We start from the raw sequence: 15,851 nt of genomic DNA, 5'->3' as shown, positions 1-15,851 counted from the left end.
TAGCTAGATACCTTTGCTTTTATGTTTAGTATCCAACAAAATTTGTACCATGCCCTTAATAACCTTTTGGTCTGTTTCTCTAAAAACTAATCATCTGATATGCTTAAAATGAAAGGATTTTATTTTATTAATTTATGTATATGCTGTCTCATTCCAAAAAGATTGTAGTGTTAGGTTTTTTTTTTTAAACAAATGTATTCTTGTAGAAAAGAAGTACAGTGGAATCTTGAATATTAATAGAAGGGCTGTAGCTTCAAAATCCTACATTTGAAGTATGACTCACATGTTTACTTCCCTAATCAAAATGACTTTTGCTTTACATTAGTTCTCTTCATCACTTAAACTATATCTAGAAAGCAAATTATCAAAATTAAGGCGGTCAGTGCAATTTTAGCAAATGTTTCTTTGAGATAGGACTCAAGAAAAATGCTTGCAAGCTTACATATATGGTATGCTTTTAAAAAATGGCCGAGTTCCATAGGACTTTTTGTTGTTTTTCTCTGATTTCTTAAAATATTGCTGCAGATAGTTTATTTTAACTGAAGTACTAGATCCTAAAATAGAAAAATGGAGTCAATAGAAATTTTTGACAGAAGAATGAAATTTACGATAACAGTTACTAGTGCTTAACAGGAGATAAATGATAAGCCTTCCAATTTTATGTAACAGATTATTATTGAATTACTCTAAAGAAAAATAGGAAATAAATCAAGTTAGATTTTACTTTGAGTAGTCAAGTGTATTTTAGTATATCTCCCAAACCACCCTAAAATAAATTATGTTAGCATCTGTTTTTCCTTTCCATTGCCGCAGCTACCACTAGTTTTGGCTTTCATTATCTCTTGTCTAGAAAACTGCAGTAGTCCAGATCCCTGAAACTTTTCTTGAAGGGAGGCGGGACTGCTGTTTTCCTAACTCCAAGGGGCACGATTCACATTAAGAAAAGATGTGAATGGCACCACCAGGACATAGCCCTCAGGGTAAAGTTAAGATGAGAAAGGCTAGTTGGGGTTATTCGCTCGGTCATCTAACGTGTATTGTGAGCAACTCTTAAATGCCGGTTATTGTGCCTGGGCACTGGGGATAAAGAGATGGATGACACAGCTTGCTAAGGGCCACCATGAGGTACAATTCACATGCTAGTGGACTCCTGTAATAGTCTGCAGAAATCATGAGAGTGTTTCAGAAACCTTCAGGAACACTTCGCTGCCTTGGTATTCCAGGCTGTCCATTTCGTCTCCTGTGTGCACCCCTCCCCCATACATTAGCCTCCAGAAATCTGTGTTACTCAACGTGTCTGAAAAGTCCCTCAGGCTTTTCCTGTATGGAGCCTTGCTACATTTGGAATCATGGATTGATAAAATACAAACAAGCCTCTATACCCCTGGAGTTACCTTTGTGGAGTAGCTAACGGGTAGTACTTATCAACTACCAGCCAATCGGGATTACTGTCTCAACAGAATTACCAAAAGTCTTTGTGCCTCTCTTTTATGATACTTCAGGCTTTTTCTTGGTATTTAGTCCAAGCTTCTTGTTTTATAAATGATGTCATTCAGACCCAGAGAAGTTATGTGATTTGCCCGAGGTAACACAGCTAGTGCCAGAACAGGATTTAAATTGGAACTCCTTCCTCTCTGCCTGATCTTGTTTATTAGATCACAGCCAACTTTTACAAATGTTGTATATTACTAAAAAGAAAGATTAGTATATTCTGTCCAGCATGTTTTTGGGTCCAAATTTTAAATCATAGGCAGACAGAATATAAGATAGAATATAACATCCAAAATAGATAAAGGTTTAGAAAACCTCTAAGAAAATATTAAAGAATGTGAAAATGTAGTCATTACTAAGAAAAGAAGAACCTGAAAGGGACTCATGAGTATCATTTCTTAATTTCTATGTGTACTAAGGACAGAATAAGAAAAAAAAATATATAGCTAAAAGAATTATAGATCTTAGATAACTTTTTAATTCTAAGTGTTTTGAAATGAGAAGCATTTTTCTACCAGTAGAAGTAGAAGAAAGACTTTCCCTAGGAAATTTTAAAGAAAAGTATATTAGATCTAGAATGATTCAAATACCTACACTGGGAAAGGACAGAACTAGGTGATCTCTACATGTTGTCAGTTGACCCTCTTACGTAGTTGGTGCTTTATTATCTGTGACAGTGGAGAGGGGGTATGAAATGATTCACCAGTCTGGGTGAAAAGACACTGGGTAACAGATTCGGAAACTGGTCAGAGCTAATATTTTACAACTCAAGTGCTCTCAGAGAAAAAACCCTGATTACCAGAAGTGGAATAATAGTTGGCTGTGTTTTAATGATTATATTAGTTTCCTATTTACCAAAATTTAGTGTCTTAAAACCACACAAATTTATTACCTTATAGTTTTGGAGGTCAAATCTTAAAACCAAGGCATTGGCAAGGGTGTGTTCGTTCTGGAAACTTTGGAGGAGAATTTGTTTCTTTGCCTTTTCTAGCTTCTAGAGGCTGCCTGCATTCCCTGGCTTGTGTTTCAATCCTCCATCTGCAAAGCGAGCAGCATAGCATCTTCCAATCTCTCTCTCTCTCTCTCTCTCTCTCTCTCTCTCTCTCTCTCTCTCACACACGCATACACACACACACACACACACACACACACACACACACACACACACCACACTCCGTTGTCACATCCCTTTCTCTTACTCTGACCCTCCAGCATTCCTCTTTCTTATAAGGACACTTGTGATTCCATTGGACCCACATGGATAATCCAGGATAATCTTCCCATTTTAAGATCCTTAATCACCTGCACAGTCCCTTTTGCCATGTAAGGTAGCATATTACAGGTTTTCGTGGTTAGGGCACAGGCATCTTTGCGAGGGCCATTCTCCAACCTATGACTGATCCTTTTACTGACACTGAGAAATGACATGTAGACTATAGATGAAGAGCTTACCTGTGGCTGATTAAAGTTACTATATAGGGCAGTTTAAATGTGAAAAATATAAAAAAAATGCTCTCAAAAATGCTTTCAACTTATAATAGCACTTACCTATTTTCAAATTATTTTAAAATATTCTGCTACCTTTCAATAACAATTCTAGGAAGTATGTAGAGCAGGCAGTGTTAGCTCCCCATTTGAAATGTGGAGAGACTCAGAGAAGTGAATTGCATTAAATCACGTAGGTTACCTAATCCCTGGTTGTCTAATACCTAATCAGCTGGATTTCTACTGTCTGTGCATTGTAGCATTCCTGAGAGACCTCTCAGAATTATATCAAAATAAACACCTCACACTAGGGGTTTTCATATTAGCTCTCCTAATATTACATTTAAGACTCCACTTACTTAAATTTAAAATGTCACCTTAAAAGAAAATCTCCATTTCCATTTTTGTTTCGTTGGTCTCCAATACCAGAAGTAGTGTGTGTGTGTGTGTGCGCGCGCGTGCACGCACGTGTGTGTGTGTGTGTGTGTGTGTCGTTGCTAAAAATTAAAAATAGAACAGTGAAGCATAAATTTGCTTCGTGGGTGAACCAGACGCAATTTAAAGCAGTTTGCACCCTTGAGATCCCTATTTCCTGATTTTCTTAGCCTTGTCTGTATGATATTTTAAGGAAAATCATCATGTAACTACATTTTATCTGATAGTCAACTATTTTATAAACATTTACAATTTATAATATCTTGATTACAATTCCTAAAATAATTTTACTTAATATTCTTCCTTGTTTCATGTTCCTTAGTTTGTGCCAAAAGGCCTAGAGCTTGACATATGGGTGGGCAATATCTTGAAGATTCTCCAAGACTAATTCAAGTAAAGGAAAATGTAATTTTCTGTATGTGAAGTCATCTAGTGATCGTATATGTACTATGTGTTATGGTATAATACTTATTTTCATTGAAGGACACAATATGAAAATTGTTTATAGAAAGTCTTTAAGGAGGAAAGTTACCTGAGTTTTATAAAAATTCCATGTAAGTATGGTTTGTCAATTCTGATAGAAAAGAAAAAAATTACAAAGAATATAACTCAAACAACCTTGAAAGTTCAGTTTTCCTTTGGGATTGGTCATATTTCAAAGACTTTTTTGTAAGGTAACAACAGCAGGCACATTTATTTGCACTTAAAATAATATGTATGTTGGAAAATTTGAGGAGGGAAAGAGAAGAGAAGGAATGTTTTAAAATGGCTTTAGGGCAGTAGGATTTCTAATGTCCTCGATCCTTAAAGCCATTTTGTTCTCTTATTTCCACACCCTCTCTACCACAAAAAAAGAGAAACACCTGTTAGGATAAGTGTGCTGTTGATCATAGTAGCTTACTTATAGCACCACACCTTTGTTTTGTGAATTTCAAGGTATTTTAAGTCTAAATCTGAATAATGGTTTACCAGAGGTGGGAATGGAGATAAAAACAACTATGGGGATTGAATAGAGGTGGGCTGATGTGGTGGGGGCAGGAAGTAAAAAGAACTGTGTTCAGAGGATTGGTGTGGTTTTAAGGATGGGGGGTTGTCAATTTTCTTCATCTTATACTCTTTAGTATATATTTTCATTACGATTTATAGAACATTACAAATCATTTCTGTCATAAAAGGGAGTGACATATCAATCATAAATAGTAAATGTCTATAAGCTTTCCTCCTAAATATATAAAATTTGTAATTTCTGTACTTTAGAATTGGAAAAGATAATGAGTACTGAAAATATTCACTGATAGCCTGTGGAACTTGTAATTTAAAGTCACTTTTCTTGCATTGTAGTGAAAGAAGTTGACCTATTTAGAATGCCAATCATAATTTTCCCTGCTAATATATTCCTATCTACTTTTAAGTGACATGGGCATACATATACTCTATGAAACAACAAAAGTGTTTCGTCAAGTTCAGTATTCTTAAAATATTCAGATGTAAAATGCCATATATCCTTGGAATACTATTGCAGAGATATCTAGAAACTACCTCTATGACAGCTATGGTGAAGGTTTTTAAGCACTGGTTTTTATAAAGTAATACTAGCTAGCATTTATTGGGAGCTTACTATATATCAGATACTATTCCTGACCCTCTGTATGTATTATCTTATTTAATCTTCAATCCTATGTTATATTATTAATTATAGTATTATTATCTCCCTTTTACTTGAGGAAACTGAGGTATGGACTTTAAGGTCACACATCTTATAGGTAGAAGAGAGCTATTATTCTAACCGAAACATTTGGGCTCCGGAGCTCACACTCTTAACTAGCATGTTAGAGCCAAATAAGTTATATGACTTATAATTACAATGCTTCTATTTTTCTCATATATTCAACTAAATAAAATAAAAAGTTATTTGATTTTATTCTTGATAAAGTTGGCATATGTGTGTACCGAAAGGCATAACCCTTTACTCAGTGAGCTGCTTAGGAAAGGCTTGAAGATTTTAGATCAAGCTGATTGGGGACAATATGATGCAATAGCTGCAGAGGATTTTTAAGATCAATAGCAGAGCTCCCCAAGCCCCACCCCGTGACATGGTCTGAATTGTTAGTATTCTGATTATTAGATATAACAGTTCTAAATAATACTTTGTAAGACAACCATCACAGACATCCCCTTGTGGAAATGTGGCATTCAACAAACAGCACAGCATCTAACCAAGAGCTGTGATCTTTACAAATGCCCCGGTGGGGTAGGTGGTATTCACACATAGAACCATGATGGCCGACAGTGGCTTCTAATGTGAAAGTTGGTATCTGCAGTGATATGGAATAAAGATCTTTAAGAAATGATGCTTTGTTATTTTTAAGATAGCTTCCATCTTTTTTTTAACTGTAAATTTTACTGTCAGCTGAGTTAACAAGAATTTATTCTTTTCCTCAGTAGGAAAAAAAATTCTTTGTAACTAATCTTTTATTTCTGATTTTGAGGAGCAGCAAAAAGAATGCCAGAATTATACCAAGAAACTTAACTCCTACATTAAATATGTAGACCTGTCAGTCCCAGCAGGAATTGCACTGTTGTGAATTTAGAAATTGTATCAAGCTCCTCTTACCGTAAGAATCTTGCAGAATCATTCACCTTCGATGCATGTACTTGTTTCACTTTCTAGGACGCAAATAAACAAATTTAAGGAGAATTTCTACACAGAGTGCACTGTAGCTTAAGAATTTGATAATAACTGTTTTGCTAAGGGAAAATAAATGTCAATTTTAGCATCAGCTGCATTTTATAGAATTTCTTATTAAATATATTTTAGAAGTGAGTGCTTTTCTTTGGGTAATGTTTTAATGTTATTTTAAACCAGGTATAGTAAGGGAAGTTACAAACATGTTGTACCATCTTAATCATTCCTATATTGTGAATGTGTGTGTGTGTATGGGGGGGTGTTAACTAGGTCACTAAATGTTAGAAATATGAAACATTTTGATGTCTACTTACAATAAGTCATCTGTTTTGGAACCATAATTAGTATACTTTTCTACTTTGGAATTTTTATTTTATATTTTCATCTAGGCAAACAGACTTTGATAATTAAAGATGGGTCCAAAAGCAACAAGTACTTTTAGAAATTTGTTCTTCATTTCCTGGGCTGGCTTGGCCACTCGCTAGTCTATAAAAATGATAAGTTTACCAGATTTGTTAAAGTCATTGTAACCTTGTTATTACAAAAAATTATAAAGTTCTTAATTATGCCCTGCCTTTACTTTCCCATTTTAAAATATGACATAAGAACATTAGTGCCTCAATGTTTTTTGAGATATGCCCTATGATTCTGTAGAGATCAATGACTAAAGATCATGATGAAGATATTACCAGTACTCAGAATTTAGCTACGCATTTATTGCTTCTAGTAAGTATAAGACATTTGGGCAGCTAATGATTGTAGGTAGGAAAAAACAAAAAACAAAACTTGAATAACATAAAAAATAAAAAAGAAGAAAAGAAAAAATACAAAGAATAAACAACATTAACATTAATATATTATTAAACTGTCATTTTAATTATTTCCATCTAAGTCTGACCTAAACTTTTTTTCAGGAAGCATTCTATGACTAGTTTCTTTTAAGTCCATTTTATAATAGTTTGTAATCATTTCAGCACTTATAAAATTATATCCATCTTTAGTGTAGACATTTTAACATCATGTCTTAAGAAGGTTTTCTTGGGTGTTTGTTGGTATTTTAAATACATCTGAAACTCTTTGAGGATAGATCTGACGCATAAAACGAAGAAATGCCCAGAAGGCTTTGCAGTGCTGAGATGCTATGAGGGTATAATTCTGTATTTCTCTCCAGCCCCATTCCAAACACCACAATGTTGAACTATTGGGGGTGGAGACTGGTGACCTTATTCACTGCAGTATTCCCCATATCTAGCATCGTGCCCTATGCTGTATACAGTTTGTGGACTGACTGACTGACACAGTAGGCATAAATGGTATCGACTGTGCAAGTGCAGTACATTCAGCTTCACTAGTCAAATCCAACACGTAGATTCTACAAGAATCACTTCAAGTTCTACTTTGCACCTTTTTGTAACTCAGGTAATGGCAGGTTTCTTGATACTCGACACACCTGCAAAGTTGGGCCACCGCGGAGAGAGGAATGGCATAGAGGGCTGATGAAGGAGGTTATCTTGCAGAAAGCACCGTGTCCGATGGACTGTGTAGTCTTTCCTTGTTATTTGGCTTGGAAAGCAAAAGGGGAAGAAATGGGGGATCCCCAGACTTAGTAAAGGTGGGAACTCAGCCAAGGGAGGCTGAAGCAAAGGAAGGATGACCAGATCGGAAAGCTGACCAGACTTCTCTTCCAGGAAGTGTTCCCTTCCCTGAGAAGGGACCTGGGAAGAACAAGCAAGAGACTCAGGCCACTGTTAAAACCAGGGGAATGTGGGAGTAACTGGTGCTCTGGAGAGCAGCTGACGCCCCATCATCTGAACTGGGACACAGTTTGTCAGACTAACTAGAATAACAAGGTGGAGTCCACCAACTATTTATCTCGAGTGACATTAGGATCTCCTGCCACGGGACAAAATTGGTGTTTGCCATTGTTCTGTGCTCTTACCTTTGTGAGGAAGAAAAGGGAAGATAAACGTGTGAAACAGACTGGGCCTGATACATTTCACCTTTTCTATCAGATGCATTCATTTCCGGACCACTATTTGGAAAGATACTCAAAGAGGAGCTATGCAACCTAGTATATGAGGCACAAAAGCCATATTATTGTTGTTGTTTAACTGTTGTTGACTGTGCATCTCTTGAGAAGCTATTTGCAAAGCAACACTGTGTGTGTGTGTACACTTGGAGCCTCATAATAACTCTCTGAGGTAGGAAAGTCTGTGTTATTCACTTTGTAGATAAGAAGACTGAGGCCCAGATGGTAAAATGATTTGTAACTGGCAGAGCAGGGATATGGATCAAAGTTTTTTGAATCTCTGTATATGATGCTTCTCCACATGGTAGAGAATTAAATAATGCTGAGGAAAATAAATGATAATTTAAATTTGAATTTACCTTTTGAAGCTATCTCTTTCAGACTTTTACTCATTTTACCACCTCTAGAAAGCCGAGGGTTCAAGAAATCTTAAAAAAATAAAAATAAAAAGGGAAATGTATTCTCATCCTCTTTCAGGTAGGTACATGCTTTAAATAACAGTCACCGCTAACACCTTTACGGTGTTTGCTATCTAATGATAGCCAGGTGCTTATATAAGTGCTTTACAATGTATTCACTTAACCCTTATAACAACACATTCAGGAAACTGCAGCACAGAAAGGTTATAGAATTTGCCCAAGGTCACACAGCATAAAAATGTTGGAGCCAGGATGAAAACTCAGGCTGTCTGGCTCTAGAGCCCATGTTTACAATCACTGTCTTTCCTTATATTCTCATATCAGCTTACAGAGCTGCAGGAATGTCACCCATGGCTGTCAGAGGAAAACGATTTTCTTGTTTAAAATAACATAAACCACCTGAAGATATTTCTTCTTGTGTTTAAAGAGTTTGAACATCTACCTTTTACTGATTTCTTCAGGGTAGCTTTGGTTTCTTCACACTTAATCTGGTGCTTGAAAATCTCAAGCATTTTTGGATAAATCTTAGTTACTTACAACAAAACAATGCACAACATGTTGAATATTTGCAAATTGCTCAGTGCAGTTTTAAGTTTATCTTTTCTCGGTTGTTCCCAGCCTTTGGCTGAGTTTTTAATTAAAACTCACATTATAGACTATACTACTTTTACAGTGATGGCCTAGGGAAAACAAATGTGATGTGTAAATGAACACACATAGCAGCCTGGTATAATGCATCTGTGGCACAAAACAATCTAAATGAGGGCATGTGGACAATTAAAATCAGATCAAATGCTTATAATTAATATCATATATGTGGAATAATGTTGAAGATACCAACTCAGAGACATGTATTTATATAATTTCCATTCCTGGTATGAGTTGATTTCATTTCTCTTAAAATGCCAAAGTATAGTAATCAGGGAAGTGCTTGCCCAAAGGTAAGTGGTTGCCAGCAACAATCTCACGCTTGGGCATACCTTTGAGAAGGATGCTTTCATTAGGCTTCTCACCATCAACCACCATGGTGCATGCCATCATTTATTCATTTATTCCTTCAACAAATAGGCTGCACCATGTCTAGAGTTGGCAGTGTCCCTCTTTCCCATAGAAGAGTTAGACAAGACCTCTGGATTGCCCATTCTTTGAAAGAGACTGTTTATACCAATGTCACCAAGCTGTTACCATTCCATGCATGAAGTGTAAACACTAAACCTTTCCTCCACCCATGTGCAGCAAGGTCATCTACATGACATTCCTTGTCTCCTTGCCTTGACTTTACCATTTCTCTCTTCCTCAGTCTCCCAGATGCTTCCTCTCCTTTTCTGTCCCACTCAGCAAACACTCCTACTGTATCCTTACCTTCTTCTCTATGTGTTCCCCCCAACTTCTTGTTTTAAATAAAGACTCACTCTCCCCTAAGGCCACCCCATTTTCTCAACAGCTCTGTCAAGTAGTCTCTTTTCTCTCTTTTCCACTACATGAAGAGGCTTTGTGTCCTTGTTACTTCTCTTTGTTACTTCTGGACAGATTCCTCTGCCCTTTTTGAAAATTCTCAGCTCCTTTGAGGTTAAGGCCTTCTGACTATATCACCTCGGAATTTTTCAGTGTCCCCATCACTCCCTCTCATCCACCCAAGAATTTGGACCCTGGCTCACAGTCTGTGTCTCAGTCCCAGACCTGCCATCATCAGGGGTGATTTTAATCCACACAGGCTATCCATCCAACACTCTGGCCTCTCAGGCCCTTCACCTCTGCATCTGCACTGACCTTCTCCCTTCCACATCCATCACCCACTTTTTCAGTAACACCTTAGAAGTTTTCATCACCGGGGACTGCTTCTTCTCCATAATAGCTAATTCAGCCACGCCGCTGGCTGACCTTTACTCTTTCCCATTCAGTTCGCATGTTTAGCTACCACAATTATAACTGTCCTTTGACCTAATCAGAACCCCCGACCTCTCTGATTTCCCAGTTGCACAGTTTTGCTCCCTGCCGCTCTGCTTATTAACTCAAGATTTCATACTCACAAACCCAACTGTTGAGCAGCTGTTTAAGACAGGGCATAACAAACAATTCTAACAAAACAGCATGGAAGAGGGGAGGGGTTGTTCCTTATGAGAGAATTGAAGTATTATTGCCAAAAGATGGGGGAAAGGATGCCAGGCAGGCCAAAACAAACAATGACCACTCCAATTTCTTCTGTAATTTCTTCTTCTTGACAGATTGAGTTATTTAAATTATTTAAGTTATTTGGCTGATTTTCTATTCATCTTCCACTTAACTGTATGTGCCACCTCTTTCCAAATGAAACCAGAAATCTTGGCTCACAGTTCCCTTACAAAAAAAGCTTTGCTTTGCTATGTACACAGGCACTCTGTGTTCTCCAAAGCTGAAATGACTGAGGATATCTTTTCTCAAGGCTGAGAAAACATATGGATGAGAATATGCTACTTCTCATCGTCTGTAGCTTTCTGACAAGGCATCTGCTACAACATTTTTTGTTCTTGGATCATGGACTGTTGTTTGCCAATTGTTTTTATAAATACTAAATCTTGACTAACTTAAAAGTTGTTCTTTTAGGATTCCTTTCTTCTTTACGAGTACTGTCTTTAAATAATGGTCTCATAATATAACACAAGATTTTTCTTAATGAAAAATTCCTCTTTTAAAAGTGGGGGCTAAAATTTTTGATTCAAAAACGTGTGAATTTTTTTTTGCATTGGAATTCTCATTTCCCTTAGCTTAATTTATTGCTTTTGGAATAATGCTTCTGCATGAATTTTACAAAAAGAAGTCTTTCACTTCAGTATGGAAAGTACCTCAGGAAGACATTTAAGCTCAACTTTTTAATGCACTTGATTGATTTAGTCCCAAGGTAGATAAATATTCCTTCTTAGTCTGAAAGTATAAACTTTAGAACTGGATCATAATTTTGAACTGGACTATGGATATTCTATTCAATATGTTCACTAATGGCATTTGATACATGTTAATTTCTAATCATACCTTTACATGAGAAGGTAATTGAAAAGTGTGCAATGGATGATACAGTGAGCTCACCTTCCACCAAAAGGTGTTATTTAGTGACGGTTGATAAAGTTTTACTGGACTCTTGTGACCTCTACCATGCTCTAAGTGACACATAATAAAGCATTGTAGGTTCTATAGGCAGCTTTTGGAGGCTCATTTTTATTATACGTGGTAGCTCCTGATTTATTTTACTGCTACCTCTAGGGATCAGTAATTCAGCACATTTTAAATTGTTTCAATTATTGCTCAATTAATAAAACAAATTCTAACATTAAGAATGAAAAGTGCTTCACATAGACACTTGATCTTAAGGCCTGTTAGCAAAAGACATCTGTGTGTGAAGCCACTGATGGCAAACATAGCAAGTGATGATGTAAAGGAGGATTATTTGGTCATAATGCTGCAGGATCTTCTCTTCCTGGGTAACCTACCTGCTCAACATGAAATCTAATCCATTTGAAAAATAGATTACAAGCTCACATTATAAGATCTTGAAAGGAGTGCTCCATTCTCCGGTTTTCTTAAGAGGTTTGGGTTTTCATTTTTATTTTCTTTTGTGTATAGACAGAATACTCTATTATTAAAGGAGAGTTAATAAATTGGAAAATATAGTAACTCACTGATGAGTCATGAAATTGTTATTTCTTCAGCTCTCTCTAGAATCATGTAAAAACTATATTTGGAGTAGAAGAGATTTTTACGTTGTGCTGCCTCTAAAGGCTGTGTCAGGGTTGGGAACGTATCTCACAGTTGAGATTAAGCACTGTTTCCTCTGAGGTCTATTGGCAAGACTCAGCTCTCCTCTCCATCTTCTGAGGGTGAAATGCGATTCACATGTTTGCATACCATCTTACTGATTCTTGCCAGGAATACTTTCTGGAAAGAGCAAACTGAATACTTCTTCTGTGCCTCCATTTTAGGGAGTGAGGAGAATCTCACAGAAATTGGGAACTCTTTCAGAATTGGGCCAGAAGCTAAGGAGTAGATGCAGGGCCTCCTCCAGGGAGGACTCTGCCATGGCAACTGGTGATTCCATGTGGTAGGAGGATGGACATATTGAGCTGAGTTCCCCGTCTGGGTCAGGGATTAGGCACCAGAGGGTCATTACATAGAGAAAAGCCTGGCCTCCCTTGTACAGTTTTAGTAGATAACCAGCACCTACCGAGAATCTGCCATATGTTGTGTCATATGCTCTGGTAAGATACAAAAGGATGAAATGATACCACCCATGTTAATGTGCTAGGGCTGTTGTAAGAAAGTACCACAGATTGGCAAACTATAGAAATTTATTTTTTCACAGTTCTTAGAGGCTGAACTGTTCAAGATCAAGGTGTTGGCATGGTTAATTCCTTCTGAGGGCCATGAGGGAAGGATGTTTCAGGCCTCTGTCCTTGGCTTGTAGATGGCCATCTTCTCTCTGTGTCTTCACATGGTCTTCCCTCTGTGTCCAAAGTTCCTCTTATAAGGACACCATCGTATTGCATGAGGGCTCACGCTAATGACCTTGTTTTCATTCAATTACCTATTTAAATACACTATCTCTAAATATGCTTCTATTCTGGGGTAATGGGGGTTAGGACTTCAACATACGGATTTTTGGGTGACACGATTCAGCCCGTAATACCACCTCAGTCTTTCACCTAAGACATATACAAATGTTTTCTATGTGTGCATCTCTTGTGCTCATTTTATTGAGAGCAGACAAAATTCACTGAGCAAATTGCTGGCATCAGCAAGCAGAGATTTAGGAAATTATTTCTAAACACTATTATTGAAAACATTATCATTGAAACCAATAAAGAAACATAAGATAGGGATTTTGTTTTCCTTTTGTTTCATGTCTTAGATTAATGTTGAAAGAAAATAGTAGATTGGCATAAATACTCCAGTGACACTGAGAAGCTCGTGGGTAGATGTTTGAGCATAAAATTGAAATATTACATCGATTTGATTGGTTCTCAAAACACAAAGTGAGAATTTTGAAAATTTGATAGAATTTTAATGTTTGTGATATTCTTTAACCTTGGACTTACTCTCGAAAGAATAGTTCAGTTTTTTGTTTTTTGTTTTTTTTCTTGAGCACTTTTGACAGTGTTTCAGCATGATTACAAAGAATTGGAAATTTCAGATATGGTCTTTGGAGTTTCTGTATTTGCTACAAATTAAATTTAAAAATTATTCTGGAATATTATTTTAGCAATTTATCATTCTCGTCCTCTCATAGCAAAATGAACCCTTAAATTCTTCATTGAAAAATGTACCTCTTCTGGAGGAATGCTTTGTTACTATTTACAAGTACTTGTAAACCACACATGCATAATTCTACTATTTATTTTGGTAAGTGGCCAGTTACTTTTAATATCCACATAGATATAAAGGGAATTTTTTAAAAAGTAACATAAACAGGAACACAACTTTTAGCCCATGATACAGCGTAGTCCGAATGCCTTATTCCTTGCATCTGCATATGGGAAATAACAATGAAGTGATAAGTTCTCATTATTTGAAGAATGAAAACAACTCAAGTCTTAGTGTTACTTTTATAAATATCCTAGTTTATAAAATATTTTTTTGATATTTTTAAGGCAGCATTGTTTTCTTAGGTGTAAAGTATTTCTACTTCTTGTATATTTTAAACCAGTTCTCTCATGCCAACAAAAGTAGGAAAAGCAGCATCAGAAAAATAGACTTCAAGATGACATTCACAGAGTAATTCCTTCTGTCCTCAACATGTGACTATTTGCACAGCTAAATTAAGATTATTGATGATTTTAATTTTGATTCTGGTATAATCTCTCCCATGAGATTCTAAATGATTGGTTACTTCACTAACTGTATAGGAAAATGGAATTTTCTTGGGTCATTCAGAAATACATTTATAGATATATGTAAATGCAGTAAATGTGAGCCATGGAACATGGTAGCAGAAAATTAAAGGTGTCTATGAAAAAATACCACCTGTTAAAAATTAGACTGAGGTATATTATTCTGGAAATGGAGAGGCAGGCCGAGCTATACAAGAATTGCAATCATCATTAACAATGATGATAACACCGTATGTATATCAGTAATAACACCGACAGCAATCATTATAAATGTGTTGCAAAGCTAAGAGGAGTGAAAAAATCCAGGAACATTTTTAAAAACCAGTATTTATACCTGTCCACTACTGAATTTCTCTAAATTTAGTTTTTTACTCCAATTTCATACATATAACCAGTGTGTAGTCAATGAATGGTTAGAATTAGGTTACAGACTTTAATGTGAAAATCTTTGATTTTATTGTTCACTGCTGTTATTTTTGGTACATTTATTGAAATGTCTTACACACATAATGCTGTAGTGTGTTACGCTTGTTTGTACTTTACATCTGTCTCAGATATTTCAGTGGGCAGAATACAATGAGGTGCATTAGAAAAGTCCATGAATATTTATGATAATCCAAGGGAACTATGCACAGAAATGAACTTGTTTGGTTCCCGGTCATCTAGCTTTTATCTTTCTCTTAAGGGTATTTAAGATAAAAACAACTTACTGTAATTGATTTATTTTACCAAATATACTAATCATTCAGTGGCTATATCCAAACCTAAAAATGTTAATAGTTCAACACTAAAAGTGGGTTCAGATTGAATTATAAAAGGGCTTACTCTAAAAAGATTTCTTTTTGGCCTTTATCTATCATCAGCTCTTCTTTACTGAATGTAATTTTTTGATTTGATATTTATAAATTAGATAACATGCATGAAGAGAACCCAAATGAGAAAATAAAATTGTTCTGAAAAGAAGCATTTCTTTTTTTCCTCTGAATTTATTGCTACAATCCCATGTAGATATGCTATAGTGTTTGACAAAGCTACGTGCATGTGGGCTTTCTAAGGAGAACCATATTCATACCATTTAAAAACCTGATAAGAGAGAATTTAAGGTTGAGCCTGACCTCAGGGAATCCTACAATAGGTACACTTTTCAAAGTTGGAAGTGGAAGTTAGAAGTGGAAAGTCGGAGGCACTGTATGTGGTGATTATGGATGGCTGTGCTGATTCATAACCCCTATTGGTGGGTCAAAGAATAGCAGAGTCCTTCTGTATTTACTCCTGAACAATCAAAAAGGAAAAAATCTCCAGGGTTAATGGGGAGAATGATCCTCAGTGAACAATATCATCAGAAGATTATTAATGTTGGCAACACAGAAATGAAGTTTCCATGATATAAACATGGACACGAGAGAATGGCCCCAATAATTCAAAGTATTCTGTGGCCTTTGACTCTT

General features: G+C 36.2%; 1 protein-coding gene across 1 annotated transcript in view; it reads left to right on the top strand.

The window, feature by feature from the left end:
- ITPR2 (inositol 1,4,5-trisphosphate receptor type 2) overlaps positions 1 to 15,851 on the top strand; it is a 432,120-nt gene that overhangs the window by 241,309 nt on the left and 174,960 nt on the right. The gene's annotated exons all lie outside the window — the stretch shown is intronic.

This window comes from Rhinolophus sinicus, chromosome 1 (genome assembly GCF_057876585.1).
Source record: "Rhinolophus sinicus isolate RSI-liver-muscle chromosome 1, RSI-T2T, whole genome shotgun sequence".
In the NCBI taxonomy this organism is placed as follows: Eukaryota; Metazoa; Chordata; class Mammalia; order Chiroptera; family Rhinolophidae; genus Rhinolophus; species Rhinolophus sinicus.
This window is presented reverse-complemented; position numbering and strand designations above follow the sequence as displayed.